General features: G+C 40.9%; 2 long non-coding RNA genes and 1 pseudogene across 2 annotated transcripts; all 3 read right to left on the bottom strand.

Annotated features, from left to right (window-relative positions):
• Nucleotides 1–16612, bottom strand: part of LOC116703251 (vacuolar protein sorting-associated protein 35-like) — a 56791-nt pseudogene that overhangs the window by 35559 nt on the left and 4620 nt on the right.
• Nucleotides 327–2824, bottom strand: LOC116702785 (uncharacterized). Its single transcript, XR_004335254.1, has 3 exons — nucleotides 2813–2824; nucleotides 2219–2223; nucleotides 327–384 (listed from the first exon to the last, which is right to left on the bottom strand). It is a non-coding gene; the product is annotated as an uncharacterized LOC116702785 (long non-coding RNA).
• Nucleotides 13466–13953, bottom strand: LOC116702784 (uncharacterized). Its single transcript, XR_004335253.1, has 2 exons — nucleotides 13888–13953; nucleotides 13466–13546 (listed from the first exon to the last, which is right to left on the bottom strand). It is a non-coding gene; the product is annotated as an uncharacterized LOC116702784 (long non-coding RNA).

Raw genomic sequence — 16612 nt, 5'->3', positions numbered from 1 at the left:
GTGGCATCCGTGGAGGGTCACTACAGACTCATCCTGCTCTGGCAACCAGCAGGTTTCCTGCATGGCGTGTGAACATAATAAATAATTAGATAGAGATTTTTATATAAGATGAAGTTGATAGGTTGCCTGCACATGCCATTAAAATATGAACCTATTCTTTTATATTAGACAAATATATATAAAAAACTTACATGCAGGTGGTGTAGGAAGTATCTCTGCTGAGTGGAAAAAAGACAGAAAAGAAAACATCAGAACCATCACATGTATGCACATGTTGACTGTCAGTGGTTCATGTTGAAGAAATACGACTGGTTTCTATAGCATGCATACATTTTAAACTTACAGACAGGGCTTCCAGACGCACGCTCCGTCCTGGAAGTTTATCTGGTCGTGCAACAGATTCATGCTGTAATACAGACGCATTAGTGTGTACCCTTTGCAAAATCTGTGATTTGAATATGTAAAAAAATGTAGTCTATAATAAAGTCTTACCATCGCTTGAAGAATGCCATGAACCTCCTGGGCGTCGGCGCTGCCTCTTTTTGGACACTTGCTTCATGCTTCTGGTCTCGATGCTGGAAGTGTATCAGCGCGACAACGGTCCACGCTTTGGCGTAGGAACTATGTTAAAGAACATTTGTGGATCCGTAGTGCAAAAAAAGAAGAAAGAAGCAGTTCCATACAGAGAAAATATTTATTTACATATAGTAGGCTATAGCTGCAATAGGTGTACCTTACACGGCCATATTTTTTAACTGGTATATTTGGCCCAGCTGCTGTTGGGCAATGGCTTGCTGTGATTGGAGCAGAGGGAGGGACATGGAGCCCTGTAGAGGCTGAGGCAGCTATCCATCTTCCCTCCTCAAATGTCCCATCCGGATCTCTGATAAACAGATCATACAATTTGTACTGATTGCAAAATATTTACATGTCAGTCAGTTGTAAACATTGTACGGACAAGATTCTGCATTGTACCCCAGATACTTTTAATGGGGAGACACAGCATCCACAGAAATGCATAGTGTTATTTGTAAAGCCAGTACTGGCTGTGTAGCCACACATTACGTCCCTTGCTGTATCCTTCACTCAGCTTGACGATACCTGGCTAATGCGTTGCAAGATGGCTGCCGATCTACCTGGACTAAGGATTTGATTATTTTGGCTTTATTTATGTACTGTACTACCTAACAAAAAAGACCGAAAATGGATATCTTTATTCTAACATAAACGAAAGCATTTTAACATGATTACCAAAACATACAATGCAACAAAGCAGAAACGTCGTACACAGCAGCAACAGTGCAAGATTTAGTAAGCTGACCAGATTTCTCAGCCAGATCCGGGGACATTTTAGCTCAGAAGTGTATTTACAAAAACTAAAACGGGACACTAGACCTAGAGCTGTTCTCATTAGGGGCTGACCCCCCCCGAAGGTTGATCCTAGACCCACCCCTGCGCTACTTCTACTCCACTCAACTACACCTCAGAGGGATGTTTCAAGATAAATCCATCCTAATACTTCAAGATAAAAAGTCTAATATTTCAAGATAAAAAGTCCTAATACTTCAAGATAAAATTCCTAATATTTCAAGATAAAATCCTAACATTTCAACATAAAAAGTCCCAATATCAAGATAAAAGTCTAATATTCAGATAAAAAGTCCTAATATTGCAAGATAAAAGCCTAATATTTCAAGTATAAAAGTCCTAATATTTCAAGATACAAAAGTCCCATATTTCAAGATAAAAAGTCCCAATATTAAGATTAAAAAGTATTGAGACTTTCTCTCAAGAAGAAAGTCTCAATATTTCATAATGTTTAATGTTTACTGAACACTGCAGCTTTAGCTTACACTGCTCAAGGCTTGTTTCTGCAACCAGCTCATTGAGAATCATACACAAAAACTATTGAAACATATTTCCTTTGACATTGATGCAGTATTAATAGATCGCTCCAGTCGGCAGCAGAGAAACAAGCGCAGCGTGGGTAAATGGGATAATTGTCCAGCTTGTATTTACGTTCATAAAGTTCTTGTTTGCTGCTAACAGACTCAGTTAATATTCTAAGTGTCTGACAACATTATGAAAGATTTCTAAGGAGGTCGACCTTTCTGTTAAAGATTAAGATCCTGTTTAAAAACTAAAAGTCCGCGAAATTGTCGTTCGCTAAACGCACCAGACCCATGTAAATAATCAGTGATTTCAGCATCGTAAACACTGCTTCTAGAACCTCTCTGAGCACTGCTCTCGGCGGCCTGGGCCGCGTGGATGTGGTGTCGATTATCGGCTACGTTTTGTCAGTTTTTTCTTTCTTTCATTCCAATTCGGGTCTGTCAGTCCACCTGAAACCGGGGACGTTTCCGGGACAGATCAGCGGGGACAGGTCGCCAAAATTGGGGACTGGCCCGATACTGGGACTGCTGTCACCCTACTGTCAGGGGTGTACATGTGTCAGCCAGGACTGATGGGCTTTCTTCTTAGGGTCCTTGTCTCATTAGAGAATTTATTCAGTCAGAGGGTTAGTTTTCCTCTGTATTTTTTACTTCTGGCAGCAACATTTAACATGTTCAACCGTTAATCCAAACCCATTCACATACTCCTTTAGGATGTTCCCTAAGAAGTTCATTGTATTATTTAAACCTGTGTGCCCTAACTTTAATCTTGATACAGGCCTAAACTTTCTTCACTGGAAGTTTCCCATTATGTCTCTTCACTCTCCTCACCAGCCTCCCCGTTCATAAACTCACCCTTAAATTAGAAAATCTTTTCTTCTTATTAGTGGTAGATCTTAGATGTGCATTACTGCCACCACCTGGACTGGAGTGTAGGCAAGAGATTATGCAGAGTAACAAAAAACATGTTTAGATCTTATAGCTAAATCAGCAACAACATGTATTTCTGTATGACTGCTGGAGTGTTCCTGGTTGTTTCTGGATGTGTGCTTTCAGCTGGGGGCTTGCCTATTTGTTATTGTATGGTTGAGCCTTCTTAACCTTTTCTTAGGTTCCTGTACATTAAATTCTTGTTTTTTACACACTTATTGGCCAATAAAGTGACTCGTGGTGGAAACTCAGCTTTGTGTTATGTTGTTAACTCCATCCCTTTTTAGGTGTTTATTTTGTTTTGTGGGCCTTCAGCTTCTATACAGGAGACAAGGACGACAAATAATCTAGTGAAGTGTTGGACAGACTGGGTTAAAATTCAGCGTCAGCATTCTGGTTCTGGTACAGCCAAGACCTGCTGTCTCATTTCAACAACCATGAATGCGTGGTGTTAGACAGGCTACCAACAAAGGATTGATAATCACAGCAGTCAAGACACCCCCAGAGTAAAATGTCCAACTTAATTTTTGATGACCTTTATGACAGCTTTGGGTGTAGGTAAGGTTAGAACTAAGGGCATTCTGCGTGAGTGACAGATGGGTGCAGTCACAGAAGGCAAGATAGACCGTCATTGTCGTTTTTTTGCTCACGGACTGTTTAGGCACAAGCCCTGTTTTAACAAGTATTGTTCTTGACGATATTCTCTAAGAGCCAGTACAGAATCTCAGCTGAGGAAAACAAACATTTAACTGTATGTTAAATTTAGTATGCCAACCACAAAGCGGTGCAATACATGATGTTGTGAAGTGTGATTGGGAGCACCGCTTGCCATGTATGAAAAGGCTCTACAAACTCACAGGTACTTCAGTTATTTATGCAAACATACTGTCTCAGTCTTTACTTGAAAAAAGAGATCTTTTATACCCATCTCTACCTCTACAATCTCTTTAATTCCTTTGTCATCAGTTATTAGGCAGAAATCGGAGTAGCTGTATGCATTTCACAAAGTTTTTGTGGTACTCCCTGACACTGAATGGTTGTAGTGTCTCTGTCATTTACCACGCTGGCTCCAAAAACGGCCTTCAATAAATCGCAGGTAACATACTTTTACTAGTTCACTATGTTATTCATCTATGACGTTACTTGACTATGAAATAATGTAGAATTCTTCATAGGGTTCAGGGCATTAGCTGTGGGTTCAACCTAGAGGTGCATGCAAATGAGCAGCAGAACTCAGCTTAAAGGGATACTTCACCTATTGCATTAAGCGGTAGAATAGTAGCAGTTCAGTACCTGGTAGTATTTTGAATGCTTCCCTCCCTCGTGTGCATGAGAGGAGAGATCTTGTTTGTGTGTCTGGAAAAAACCTCAGATATGGCCCAAAGCAAGACGAAGCGAGTGGAGTGTCATCTTGGAGCTAACCTACACTATCTATTTTCACAGTAAACTTTTACTTTACAACAATTATGTGCATTCAAACTACTGTTAGAAAACTAACAACATGTTCTTTGATTGATGGGTGAAGAGAGAGGCTTTGGTTGTCAATGAAGAATTAACTAAAGGTTTAACGTGATTAACAGTGATAGAGAAAAGACAATAGACACAAAACAACAGAGTGACAGTGGTCGAACGACATGTTCCTCTTCAGAGCAAATACAACAGCCCTGAACATTTCTAAATCACACATATATTCCCAGCACCTGGGGGGTTCCTTTCCCAGGTGCTACTTTTAAAACTCATTCTCATTGGTCATTGTTGTATGGTACATGTTGAGCACATCTCAGTGGCTTCTTTGCTGCCTAAGATGAGATAGGTCCCACCTCCAACTGGTGCAGAAAGTAGGTGCTTTTTGTGGATTTTTGTGACTGTGACCGTTCTACATGAAAGGCAAATTCATGGGCTGTGTTTATACTTGGTGTTTACATCCTTGTTAGTTATAAAAAGTTAAACAATGTTTTAAAATATGAAAACATTGAGCTACAATACAAGTTGATCCAATACGAACGCCAAATTAGCATTCCACTGCTTACCAAACCCAACCTTCTAAAAGTTGTTGATCAGGTCAATCTCGTCTTTACATAATGAAAAAAGCTTTTGCCTTCAAAAGTAAGCAACCTTCTGTCTCCGCCCCCTGGGGGTTCAGACTAGGCAAATAATAAGAATGTTATTAACTGTATTTTTGTTAATTTCTCACTCACATGATAGAACCTTTGATCTTGTTTGGATAACCCCAAGCTGCATGTTGGAGGTGCCCAGACTTTCTCAGGCAGCGAGGACAGCCACTGAGATGCCTCGGCTTTTGCCATCCAACGGCGGACCAATGTTAGGGGGTTCAAAAACCAGGTGAAAAAGAACCACCCCAAGTGCAGGGAACTAGCTGTATGTGTTGATTTACAAATGTTCAGTGCTTTTTTGATGTGTTCTGAAGTGGGGCGCGTGGTCAACCACTGTCACTGCATGTTCATCATTTTGTGATAACCTTTGTTAATTCTCAATTGGACCTCCACTTTCTTATTCCTCATCAAATCAAAGGACATATGTTTAGTACCACAGCTACCATAAGACTTTCAGACAGGTTGCTCACATCACATCTACGTTGTCAAGCTCATTGGAGGCTGCGCAGTAACGCTCATCTATCTCGGAAAAACGCTTTTTTTTTTTATTCAAATTTTATTGAAGAATATGGACACAAGTAGAGGAACATCTGCCAGTTCACCTCCTGGTCCTGCAAGGTGCTCTTGAGCAAGGCTGAACCCCCAACTGCTCAGGGCGCCTTTCCATGGGCATTCCCCTCACTCTAAAAATCTCATTAGTGCATGTGTATCTGAGCGTGGTGTAATTCAGGCTGTGTAATGTGTGTAATACAAAGTGAAGTATTTCCCCCTTGTGGGATTAATAAAGTATAATAATACATAGTAATAATAATATCATTCAGGTGATTGAGTCACGTCATTAGACCGTAATTCAGTTGATTTCCTTCCCTTGAAAAAGGCTCGGGCCCACAAAGTAAGCAGGCTTTTCCCTACTCACCAAAGGCCACAATTTAAGTCTGGCTCCTTGACACGAAGAGGGAGATCTTCAGCAAACGGAGCTTGTTGACCACCGTCCGCAAGTATGATATAGTATTTTTAGTTTTCCACCAAAAGAAAACTTTTGTGCTGGGGCTCGGCAATAACGTACCTACTCGACACCAGTTTTTGCCGATCTCACGAAACAAATAAGCACCAGGCCTGTGAAAACACAGCCCAAACAAGCAACTTTTTCTACGAGCCCCCCTAGGATCCGGGAAAGAATAAATAAACTGTGTGCACAGTTTTACAATCCGTCCCCACTGATTGTAAAACGTGGTACAGATTGTCCTTTAATCCATGTGAACAGATTGGTAAACTGACACACAGTAATTGTTTTTCTCCCCTGAGCTTCAGGACAAGACCACATAGAGGGAGTTAAACCCCCTTTTACATTATTTACGCTAGAAAACTGATGGGATATCAATATAGAGATGCTGACTAGTACATATAGACCACAGTAAACCTCAGTTAATTAAAATTGCTGACACACCAATAAATATCATCCTGAATCACAATTTATTTGTTATTTCAGGGACGCAGAAGATTCCATTTTTAAAATACTATAACCCCAGAAACATGATATATACATACATCATACAGTGGCTTGAGAAAGTTTACACACCCATGCTAAGTTGATTAAAGAGGGATAAAAAACATTGGAAATTGATCTTAATGCCTTTATTCAAACAAAAGTTATGAAACCAATTTTTAGGACACCAATTATTGCTGTGAATATATTTCAGAATAAATAATTTCTTCCTTAAAATACAGGGCATAAGTAGACACACCCCATGTTAATTTCCATAGAGGCCCTTTTTTTTTAAAGGCCAGTTATTCATGGATCATTTATTTTAACACATACATTATCATTCACAAAGGAATTAGTGTCCTTAAAAGGTTGGATTTTACTACATTTTTTTAATTAGGCATTAAGATCCATTCCAAAAGATCATTTTTTATTCCTCTTTTTAATCACTTTAGCATGGGTGTGTAAACTTTCTCAGCACTGTACATATAGAAACACCACCATTACTTTTCAAGTTCTTCAGGTACCAAGGTGCAAATTACCAATGATTAACCAATTTGATTGAAAATATGTGAAATTATCTTAAATATCCTGACATTCAACATTTTTTAGTTCTACATCCAAACGTTGTGATGGCTACATTCAACACAAATATAATAAACCATATATAATGAGAACAAACATAACAAAAACTTGAAATAAGAATGTAACTATCTCTTTGAGGAGGTGTGGTGACCCAAAGAGGGCCAATCCCGTCAAATGTCAAAGTGGCATTGAGCTTAAGCTGCCACTGGACAGGTACAGCGTTCACTCTCTGTAGATGTCTTGGGGAATTCCTCACGTGTATCTTCATACCTCCACTGCTGTCTCCTCATGGTAGAGGCCAAACTTGTGCGCATAAGGAAAAGTTACGGTTTTCTAATGAGGGAACGGTCAAATTATATTCAGCTATAACACTGGAGATGGATCCTAGGATACCCTAAATCCCATTAATAGTACGTACTTTGGAGGATTATCACATTCATCAAAACAACTTTCTTCTTAGCATCACATCCTGGCTAATAAAAGATAAAGTAAGAGTACTTACCTTACTTAAAATCCGATCTTTCACTGTCTCATCTACATCCACTCCCTGCTCTCTGATGCTCCACTCAGAGTAAAGTGTGACTATTGAAGCCTGGAACATCTCTTGGTTGGGGCAAAGTCCTCGCAGCATGCCTTGTCTTCTCAGTCCGTATTTTATGTGAGTATGCTGCTGCATTTTCTTGTCCCATTCTGTTCCTCATTTGGATTGACCAGCTCATCTGTGAGAACACCGTTTCTACGTCAGCATACTCAAAGCATTGCAAGCAATGACAGAGAAAAGAGGGCAGATTTTTGTGTAAGTGGGTCTCCACTGCTGTCTTTGTATTGAGCACTTCAACCCAAAAGGCCTCTGCTGGCTGTCTTCCTGTTTGTTCCATGGTGATATGCAACAGCCTGATACTGTGTTTCAAGAGCTGCAAGATCACCAGAGTAGGAGCTTCAGCATTGAGATACTGAGCTGAGCTTGGTTTTGTTTGTGACAGGATGACAGTCGGCCTGACACAGCCATAGATTTCCATATCTGGATTTAGCTGGAGTCTCTGTTGCACTTGTCTGCCCGCTTCCCCAAGAAGTCACGGCACTGCTCTTTATATTTCTCTCAGCAGCCGTGCTCTCCTTCTGTGCCTCAGCCAATGCCATCATGAGGTGACCCCATCATTGCCTGCACCCACAGTAACAAAACACAAGGGTCTGTTATGTCAACTGCAACATTTTGAATGGATGCTCCTGTCCTGCTGGAACAGCTTGTTGATCCTGTCGAATTATTGTAAAAAGAACATTAAAAACAGCAGGTACAGTTTGTTACAGGGTCACTGTACATCTGGTGCAGGATTTCAGCATCATAACATCTCTGGGTTCTTTCGTTAGCTGAAAGTGAAGCTTCAGTTCATCCCACTGATTAGTATGCGAAACAACAATCATGGATGGAAAGCCACGTGTACCTGACATCTGTAAAGCTTTCAAAGGGATTTCACCAGGTCTGATGAGGCTGTAGATCTTTGCATGCTCACGCTGTGGGAAAACACGTTGTGAGAATGAGAGACCAAGTACTCAAGGTTGCGTGGGAGGGTCTCCACTGCCTGCTCACACACAGCTGTATGGAATGCATACGCACTGAGCAGGAGTAGGAGATTTGGGTTTTTTCTGGAGAAGGTGGTGTACACTGAATTCCTCTTCCTACCATGACACTACATCCATCTGTACTAATCCAATGCACTTTTTTAATGTCCATTTAATACTCTGTAGAAAAACGGGGTCAGAGTGGAGCAATAGCCTGCTGTGTCATCACCTTCCAAGTTATATTCAACCAAAAGGTGGACACACTTTGTTCATTTCATACTGAAGTAGGCGGATACCACACCATTTGCTTGACAGATGTATGTCTGTGCTTTCATCAATACCAAGGGAGTATGCAGCACCTCCAATCCCTCTTAATTCTGTAAACATACACGAGCAATGGCATGGTTATCAATGCGTGCATTTTTGTCTGGTGCATTTGATGTCTTTGTCAAGTTAGCAAATTAACTCTCAGGTGTCGATGATTACATGGATGTGTGACAAGCTACATACAGTGCCTTGCGAAAGTATTCGGGCCCCCCTTGAACTTTTCAACCTTTGACACATTTCAGCTTCAAACAAAGATAGAAAAATTTTATTTTTGTAAGAATCACACCACAGTGGACACATTGTGAGTGGAACGAAATCTATTGGATATTTTAACCTTTTTTAGCAAATAAAAAACTGAAAAGTGGTGCGTGCAAATATTCGGCCCCTTGCTTAATACTTTGTAGAGCCACCTTTTGCTGTCGATTACGCTTAAGTTGCTTGGGGTATGTCTATCATTCTGCACATCGAGAGACGAAGTTCTTGCCCATTCTTTCCTACAAAACAGCTGGAGCTCAGTGAGGTTGGATGAAGAGCGTTTGTGAACAGCAGTTTTCAGTTCTTTCCACAGATTCTCGATTGATTCAGGTCTGGACTTTGACTTGGACATTCTAACACCTGAATCGTTTACGTTGTAACCATTCCTTTGTAATTTGCCGTATGTTTGGGATCATTGTCTTGTTGGAAGATAAATCTCCTTCACCAGTTTCAGGTCTTTTGCAGACTCCAACAGGTTTTCATCCAAATGGTCCTGTATTTGGCCTGTATCCTCTCCCCTCAATTTTAACCCATCTTCCCTGTCCTGCTGAAGAAAGCAGGCCCAAACCATGATGCTGCCACCACGTTGACAGTGGGGTGGGTGTTGAGTGGTGATGAGCTGTGTTGCTTTTACGCCAAACATATTGTTTTGCATTGCTGCCAAAAAGTTAGATTTTGGTTTCATCTGACCAGACGACACTTCTTCCACATGTTTGGTGTCTCAGGTGGCTTGTGCAAACTTTAGACGAGACTTTTTATGGTATCTTTGAGAAATGGCTTTCTTCTTGCCACTCTTCCATGAGCCAGATTGTGCAGTGACGACTGATTGTTGTCTATGGACAGACTGTCCCACCTCAGCTGTAGTTCTCTGCAGTTCATCCAGAGGATCGAGCCCTTGGTGCATCTCTATCAGGTCCCCCTTGTCTGAGCTGAAAGTTTACAGGACGGCCAGGTCTTGGTAATTTCGGGTCTGATACTCCTTCCATTTCAAAAGATCGCTTGCACAGTGCTCCTTGGGATGTTTAAAGCTTGGGAAATGTTTTTGTGATCCAAATCCGGCTTTAAAACTTCTCCACACAGTATTACGGACTGCCTGTGTGTTCCTTGGTCTTCAGATGCTCTCTGCACTTTCAAAGAACCTGGACTATCATAGAGCAGGTGCATTTATACAGAGAACTTGATCACACACAGGTGGATTCTATTTATCCCATCAGTCATTAGGACAACATTGATCGTTCAGAGATCCGCGCTGAACTTCTGGAGTGAGTTTGCGGCACTGAAAGTAAGGGGCCGAATATTTTTGCACGCACACTTTCAGTTTATTCGCTAAAATAGTTTGAAATATCCTAGATGTCAAAGGTTAAAAATTCAAGGGGCCGAATACTTTCGTCAAGGCCACTGTAGATGGCTACCTTCAGCTCAGCTCTCTGTCTTGAGCTCGTTCTGTTTGGAGACGGTGAACCCAATGTCCGGAGCCCTCATTGAGAGACGGTGCGCATTTTTTAAATGTTTTTCTGGTGCTAGCAATGCTGTACGAGGTCTGCATGGTGCAACAATTTTCGCACTTACAAACCTGCACAGTGCTTTTGAGTCGTCCCGGCGGGTTGAATCCTATCCTTCAGTCCTTTTTCTTTCTCCAGTCTTGTTTATTTTTGCCGTATTTGCCCGATTTTGTCCCGGCATGCTCCAAAACTCTCCTAACTACAGTCCATCACGACCATAGACAGTATTCGCTGTCAAAGTGACGACAAATGAATGGCAGTCACAACATGAACGCTGACGGAACGTTAGTTTTGGTTTAGGTTCAAACTAACCTTTAGAGAACCAAAAGCTACGTTCCCTAAACATCTTGTTGTGGGTATGGCTGCTAACATCAAAATTGCACCACAGGGAGCTTCACTTAGAGAGAAGGCTAAATAAAATCTCATTTCGTCTTCATTGGTCGCGAGACTCGAGACTCCACGCGTATTTCATTTCATTTTTTTTTCATTTCTAACCGAAAAAAAAAACAGATTGCCCTGCTCTGCTTCTGATTGCTGGTAGCCTACTCATTGCCTCTGGCCAGAGCAATTAGAAGTACGAAAAAACTCGCCGTCTCTTGTGTATGGGAAAGGGGAGGGATAAAGGTAAAGGCAAGACAAACCCTACGTTTAAATAACTGCTTATGGCTGGGAACAAGCCCAATAAGCAACTACACTTTAGCAACAAGCCCAAAAAAACGCACCCGCAACTACCATATTGTAAGCGACTTTACAAAACAAAGCCCAAAGTCGCTATAATAGCGACTTGCCAACTATGAAACAGCTTCTAAGTAGATGGGCTCATCCAGTTTGTCACTCCCCCGATGCAATAAAGTGCCGATTTGAGTTGCGCATGTGTCTCTTTTGCAAGCAAGAAGACTTGTGTAATGTTATACAGTAAAAATTGACCTACTTAACGTAGTTCATTCACTGCTGGCTACCAATTTTGCATCAAACACCAACAAAGGCTGTCAGTTGAATGGCGTTTGATCTAACGTTAGCAACCAAACAATCATAGATTGCTAAACAACGTTTTGATATGATTTCCATTTCTGTTATCGTTTTGTAAATGAGAAATTTCATAGATTTAATTATTTCACGTTATGCCGTAAATGCCCGTTGACTGTCCAACCTCTCCCCAATGTCAGCTATGATCCATCCAACCGCCCTGCAACCCTCCAACAAATGAGATGTGAAAGTATAGCTTGAATTTGGTACACATACCCAACATGAAACTGGATAAAAGTTAAACATTTAATGATAGGCCTTTATTTGCTTTTAATAATCATAAATTGCTTTGGCTTTTTCAGGAAAAAAAAACCATGAGAGACTAACACATGTTAACCAGATTGTTAGAACATTATGGTCCTTACTGTAATATAAAATACAATGTAACTTATTCAATGCTGTGTGTAAAACAATGCAATATGTATTGTTAATTATTTTATTTCAAGCAATGACAATGAGAATTGCTTTTTCTGTATCTGATTTACAAGAGGGTTCCACACAGATTTAAAAGGGAGAGAACTGGTCAATTCCCTCTCCAACACATCAACATAGCTAAGAAGAGAAATCAGCAGACACTCTCAGAAGCTGCAGCACACACAGTAGGTTCTCAGTATGGGAACTTGTCAACTTGCGACAATCCTGAGGAATCTCTGCACCCCCCCAGGAGACTAACCCCAAACAACGTGTTGCCAAGCACAAAAATTTAATTGATCAACAAATTGGAAATAGTTATGAACATTGTAATTGGTGCGATCCATGTAGAGTAAACTGAAAACCAGGCCTTGTAGTACAAGCACACTAAAGCATGCCAAACACATCTCCAGTTCTGGACAAAATCAATACAAAATATGGAGTCCATAGTTGATATAAGAGAAGCACTGCTTAAGCATGAGAGGATCTTGTAAAAATATGACATTTTACAACCTATGAACCCCGAGATTTGTAAGGGTAATTGTATTTCTCCCAGCTGGACAGCAGAACTGGATCATCAAAATGCTGCACAATTTAATGACCCGCCAGAATGATAAAGACGCGCTGTTCAAAAACATCAGTTTTAATGGAACCACATGGTTTGCACTGTTTCCTGTGGGGCCATAGTTGGCACGTGCTTCCATTTAGATGGTCTTCAGTTTGGTTGTCCGACCAGTTTAATAACATGGTACAAACCATCCTAAGGAACAGGCAGGTTATTCAGGGGTTATTGTATGCAATACACCATACTAGATCCTGTAGCCGTTATACACTCACGCCAATACATTCACTTCTCGATATGGAAAGATGTGAACAAGTGAAGGGGTTGATTGACTCACAGTACACCTACAAGTAGCTATGTAATCTACTATCGCACATCTGATACGGTTAAAGCACAATTACAGCAGAAATTCATAAAGGAATGTTGCCTACAACTTGCTACAAGTGCACGGTTAAGCTAGTGCAGTGTTGCTGGCACACTGCTCTCAAAATGTAACATTTTCCTATCCTGTTGCAGAAACCGTTCTGCTAGTAGGGACGGTGAAGAGGAAATGAGCAGAAAAATGATAATAAAATGAGAGTGAGTACTTTAGCTCTACTTGATTTATTTGTATTCCCGCCTATAATGGCATTTTTGTGATTTATTGTGAGGTGTGCGCTGTCGTAAATTTATATATGGAACACATCTATGGATACTTCAAATCCTTCCAACCTGCGTAGTTTTAAGGACCAGGCCCTCATAGCGGGGGCCCTCAGACTCGGGGACACTCCCTCTGCAGGCGAAGATGTCCAGTGGTTGTGGAAGTGTTGTGTGATCTGCTCAGTTTCCTCACTCGCCTCCAGGTTGGGAAGGTCTTCTCTGATCTTCTGAATGAGCTGGTTTAATACCTGGACAGTCACCTGTACAGTGGAAATGAGGACGTTTAAGAGTTCCTGTTTGTAGTGTAATATATACATAGTTTTTAGGACTGCATTCACATCCATTGGAAGTGACTCTGTCTTTTTGTTTTGAAGGTTAAAAGCAAGAGATGTTGGAGGACTTATGTGCACTGCTCATTTAAACCATCAGAATGCCAAAACTGAAAACAAATCAGGTTCTGTTACCTGACATTTCTCAACACCAGTTACTGCAGAGAAACACCCTACCTGGGTACTTAACGGCATTTAACTGACAGTTGCTAACAACACAGCTTGGAACATTGGACAGGTGTCTTAACATGTTGACATTTGGGTGTCCTAACCGCATCGTTTTCTCTCCATAGAAGCAGATGTATCTGTTGAGGATTTCAATGAAAAGCTGGACTTGCGCGATGGGTCCTACACTGGTTGGCAATCTTCAGGGCTTTCTTTGACACTCCATCACCCCTTACCATCGCGTACTAATAATGCAACATCAGTACTTACAATGACAGCATGGAAACTGATCAAGTGAATCAAAAGTGTCGGAACAATGACTAGCAAACTCAAGAATTAAATAGTATATAGTATAATTATTGAAGATAATTGACAAAAATCTAAAAAGACAGAAATACTTCTGTACCAATTGTCTGCATTTTCATTAGAATATTTTGAGGTGTCCTGGTAGAACCGGGTTAATAAGTAACCATGTTATGTTTACATCCCGTTCAAACAAACCTACTCAGGGACCTTTTGTTACATGTCATCCACTAGCTTACCCTCCTCCTCCCATTTCCTGTCAATTCTTCTAATAAAGACAAAACTGCCCCAAAAATAAAACATAATACTAATGTGACACGTTACACAGGCAAATGCATCAATGTCCAAATTAAATGCTACTGCGTGCTTAAGATGGACACTACACTTTACAGTGTCATTATACGTCCCCATTTTAGTATAACTGTTACTCCTTGACTGACTGCAGGTCCCATCCCGATTGTGTTGGTGCCATTATTACCATCAACAAAGCTTTACTCACAGTGAGTATACTGGGGTGGGTCGTGACACGCACGAACATTTTAGTTCCTTTGCAGGTATAAAAGATTTTTTCAGCTTATAAGTGTTGAAATAGCATTTGTTATAAAAACAATTCCAACAACACTCTTCACCATTTTTTCAGTGCCGGACCTGACCAAAAGAGAGGGCGCAGATATGACGGCTCGGCACTGGTCAGGCTTCTTCAGCAGTTGGGGCAGTGCCAACTGAGTCCTCAGCGGCTCATGGTTTTCCCCTCGCTGAAACCTCGCATTCGCTCAAAGTACCAATGATCATGTGATGCTGACAACTGGGCTTTAGAGTCACTATCTCATCTGTACACAGAGAGGCCTGGGTGAGGAGATGTATTGAGAAGCAAGAGAAGAATTGCAAAAGGTGGCATGGTAGGCAACGAGGGAGAGGAAAAGGAATGAGACGTGACAGATGTGAAAAGGAGAGAGCCAAGGTTTGGTTTTGTGCAATATTTGAAGAAAAAGTGAAAACATCATAAGAAAATCAGCACAACTGACTGTGAATTGTAAAACGAGTTTTGGGGTCTCAGATAGTCAAAACTAGGCACTCAAGTTGCTGCTTCTTTTCTATGAACTAACATCCTAAATTAAATTTGCTGTAAAAAAATAAATAATAATATAATCCCACAGAATATTTAAATTAAAGGTCCATGTTTAAGTGTTAACAATAATTCCTTAAACACAAAACGATAGAATATAAATATTTCCAGTTATCATATGTCATCTTTCTTTATGTACTGAGTCCTACTGACTGGCTGAGCGTTTAACTCAACTCTGGTCACTTCAGACCTGCTTTTGGTTGTTTTATCCAGGACAAAGATGAGCTGCTTTCACTATGTAGCCTGTGAATACACTGTGTGAGGCTGAGCTCAAGATATTTAAAGGTGACTTTTTATTTAAATTTTTTACCTGTGACATACTCATGAAGCAACAGTCTCGTGTGGTTCTCAAAACAACTCCCCTGCAGCTAGCGCACCCTGAGGATGAGTCGAAGAGCAGCTCGGCCAAGCTCCGCCTTGATAAGTGCACTAATGGTCTGGTGGGCGAAGGAAAAGATCTCTGACACTTTTTCCCACTGTCCATCCTGATGGGAGACACATTAGAATACTTTATAGGATAGACAAAACTAGAAATTCAGCATGTGAGTGTATGGAAAGGGATGTTGGCACACCAATGAGGAGTTCTCCTTGTATCTGAAGGCCAGTGTGGCAGACAACACCAAGGAGAAGTGTGTAGCGAATCCTTAGGTTCCCACCACACCAAATGTTTTCGGCTGGTTCAGAATCTGACCAAAACCAGAGTGTTAACGTTAATGACACCAGCAAGACATTGTGGCTTACCAACCCCAACAGAGAAGTTATAGTGACATGAAACACATAACAGTTTAAAACAAAGCTGCATAGAGTTACAGATTTTTAAAAGCATCCATACTTTCAAGGCAGCCACTGGTTTGAAGTGATCTCCTTGGTGTATAATCAATAATGGTGTGTAATCCATCAAAGTGCGCTATAAGCTATAGTGCGTAGTTTCTGTCTCCCCATGAGGAATAATAAGTATGACAACAAAACGTTTCGCGCATCTACATGTCCAAGCCTTTCATGACTATGACTGCGCAAAAAGTTGCAACCTAAAGCTTTAGGTCTCATTAGCAAGGTGGGAAAAAAAAACACAACAGATGATTCCAAAATAGTCAGCAGTGATATACTGTAGTACAGACTAGCAGTTTAGTATGTATACTCTAGTTCATTCCTGGCTTGCTCTTTAATGTTGAGGAAAGGACCCCAAGATACTGTTGATCCGATCTTCGGAATGAGCCGATGGATGAAACGACCCCCCAAGGCTCTGCTCCTCGGCAAAGTCCCAGGTCAGGGTCATCAGCTGGTTTCATCTTGGGACCCAGTTGAAGGTACAGTTGCTTTGATTTTTGCATTTGCAATGAAGCACAATTAAATGGCAAGGATCACTAGAGTAACACGTTTTTGTTGTTTTAAACAGAAGAACT

The sequence above is a fragment of the Etheostoma spectabile genome, chromosome 15 (assembly GCF_008692095.1).
Source record: "Etheostoma spectabile isolate EspeVRDwgs_2016 chromosome 15, UIUC_Espe_1.0, whole genome shotgun sequence".
NCBI classification, from domain to species: domain Eukaryota; kingdom Metazoa; phylum Chordata; class Actinopteri; order Perciformes; family Percidae; genus Etheostoma; species Etheostoma spectabile.
The sequence above is the reverse complement of the archived record's forward strand: the minus strand, read 5'-3'. Positions and strand labels throughout refer to the sequence as shown.